Raw genomic sequence first — 3136 nt, 5'->3', positions numbered from 1 at the left:
GAGCTGCCTCCACTAGTGCTTGGACTATCATCAACTCTCTGCCCCTCTGTAGACATGGCAGATGATGTACTAAACGAAAACAAACAACAAAAGTTAGCTTCTTCAGAAGAAACTGTCTAATAGTATTTCTTACATGCCTTAAGGAAATAACACGAGATTTACATCTTTGTCTTAATACATAATGCTTGTGTTACAGTACTTCAGTAATCTTAGTACTGAAGAGTTTTGCCATAAGCATCTTATCAATAATTCAGGAGTTGGTCATTTTAAACCCCATAACAAATAAATAATACACCCTTATATATATGAAAAGCATAAGTTATTGTAGTTAAGCGGAAAACATAATTCTGCAAGTTTAATATCATTCACCATGAATGATATTTTTCAACCACTTGGCAATATCATGAGTTCGCTACATCATCACTAAGCCACCGGCTCAAATCTAGCATAGTTTGTTAAAAACTGAGAACTATTACTATCTTAAGACTCTCTGTTATCCCATATGAAGTAAATCTGTGGGCTCATTCCAAGTCTATAATGTGGGTTTCCACATTACAAAATCCACATCTTGGCACGCTTGACGGAAACATTAACAGAATCAAAAGGCACTAACACAGGACTGTTTGTATTTACTAAAACGGTGCGCTTCTAGAGCTGTAAGCACACCGGTAGAGGATATGGGGAAGTTTTTTCCCGACAAATTCTCTTCAGGCAACATGAGGCAACAAAGCTGTCAGAGAACACGAGCGACAAGAAATCTCAGTATGTTACAGACGTCAGGTTAATGCTTTATTTGCACACTTCTGATACTAGATAGCCATCTTCATTTTAAATAGTATAACAATATGCCGACAGATGAGGAATTACAAGCCCACTGCTACAGCTGTTATGACTTTTCAAACTGTTTTAATGAAGGGCACATGTCCATGAAAAACTCTTACTGAATTAGCATATGTGGTGGCAATAACTGTTCAAAAATTTTACAAAAAAAAACCCAAAAAACAGGTTTTTCCTTTAACTCCAAACCTGTAGTTTATATACATATTTTATATATCCTCCTCTAGAGATTTTAATAAAAGAACCACCTTCAAAGCACACAGGCCCAAACGTTACTTGCTTACGCCCACGCAATCCCCATATATCTGGGTGGTTTTCTGATCAAATTTGTCTGAATCAAGAATTTGCTCTTTCATACACAAAGAGTTTTAAATTGCTGTGAACTTTGACTTGCTTTTCCTCTTACCTACGTACATACACCATCACAATTATGAACAAAACTATTCACCTTGACTATTATATGTTTTAATACTCTCTCAAGGGAGAACACTGAGATTGCAGGCTCAGATTCAGCTATGCTCATTTAATGGATTAAACAAAGTTCATTTCCCTGCACGTATTTATGGAAAAAGACAGCAAAGGAAAAGTAAAGTTGCATCAATGCCAACAGGGTTATGTTGCAAAGGATGCTTTTTAAAAAGGCCGTAAGTGTTTTAGTTACAGCTGCATGTAAGAAAATAAATTTCGTCCTATTCTGCAAAAGCCTTACCAAGATCTAATTCTACCAAATAGTACACACCATGGAGTGGAAGAACTAATCTTTTCAAGCACTACTGACACAATCCAACTAACTCCAGGAGGAATCAGATCCTTTTTGTCTAATTTATAAAGCTATACTGAAAAGGAAATCCAAAAGTATGGCATACATTCAAAATGTTTAGATTCTAAGAGAAATAGCTAAGTAATAGCAAGTGATGGATATAGGACCAGGTTTCCCTTAAACAGCTTAAGCTACATTTTGGATTTTATTTTGGAAAAGAATATTTTATATTTTCATAGATAAATTTATATAAACACACACCACCTAGCCTGCTCATTGAAGTAACTGAAATAATGCATAGTCTGTGTCCCAAAAATTAAAATAAAAAAATTGTTCATTCTTAGAGAACAATTTTTCCTATGGTACAGCTGCAACATTATATTTAACATAACCCATACATTTACACAGGTTAATGTTTAGATGTTTATACCCTGGTTGTCAGATTTTAAGATAAAAGCAACAGAAGAATTTAGAGGTAATAAAACACAAAAGTATCGTATTCTGACAAGTCAAAATAGGCATTTCATAACTATAATGCTATTTTGATAGTAGGTACCTGTTTTCTTTGCTTCTACATACAGCTGAAATACAATCTCATCTTTTCTTATAACACTTTTGATGGCCTTTATTTACTTTAGATTTTAGTTCTGATCTTTACTTAATACATCTAATTTTAAAGAGAAAAATTATCTTCACAATGTACATACGCTTTAACACCGCAGGCCAGAAAGTTAAAAGCATATTTAATAAAGCCTATACGCACAGGACATCTGCTGTGAATAATCTTGGCTATAAATATTACTATTATCCAAAAACAACTGTATTCACTTCATAAGTTCAGGTTACTATCGAGCAGACAAACACTGTAACAGTAGCCCAGAGCATATAATTACTGTAACATGTAATGCCAGCATTTACAACAGGAAAATGCTTAAATCTGTCATTTGATGTCTGGCTAGTTTCTTGGGTTTTTTTACCTCTCCCCTTCTCTCTCTGTTCCCCTTTCTGACATCCAGGCAGTTCTATCCATGCTGCCTCCCTCCCGCCCCGCAATATCTGAAATTTTAGGAATTTTGCACAGTTCACGGGATGCTCAATATCAAAGTATGTTTTAAAGAGCCTGCAGTCAGACACTTCAAATGTGGTCAGCCTCAAAAGACAAACCAACACATGAACAAATAAGAGAACGGGAAAAAAAAAAATTGAGGGGATGACACTGTTAGGAAAACATTTCAGTGCCACGAACACAGACAGAGAAATACAAGATACTCCTTGAATCTGGACAGCCATGAGTGTGTTTGCAACTGTCACATGGAGCGAGAGAAAAGACACACCACGTCCAGGTCCCTGGCTGCCAGGCTATTCTACATTCAGACGAGGGTTGCTAACCGCCCTGCTGTTGTGCTGAGAAAAAATGAGCAGAGGGGACCGAGGAAGGAGTGAAAGGAGACTTAAAAGTCTCTCCCTTTAACGTGAGATGATTCAGCAGAGACACAGATTACAAGTGTAACCACAACTATCAATTCTAAGTGAAGAGCG

General features: G+C 36.3%; 1 protein-coding gene across 1 annotated transcript in view; it reads right to left on the bottom strand.

Annotated features, from left to right (window-relative positions):
- Positions 1 to 3136, bottom strand: part of LOC104289921 (transcription initiation factor TFIID subunit 4-like) — a 223140-nt gene that overhangs the window by 209911 nt on the left and 10093 nt on the right. The gene's annotated exons all lie outside the window — the stretch shown is intronic.

The sequence above is a fragment of the Charadrius vociferus genome, unplaced genomic scaffold (assembly GCF_000708025.1).
Source record: "Charadrius vociferus isolate BGI_N301 unplaced genomic scaffold, ASM70802v2 scaffold217, whole genome shotgun sequence".
Classification (NCBI taxonomy): Eukaryota; Metazoa; Chordata; class Aves; order Charadriiformes; family Charadriidae; genus Charadrius; species Charadrius vociferus.
The sequence above is the reverse complement of the archived record's forward strand: the minus strand, read 5'-3'. Positions and strand labels throughout refer to the sequence as shown.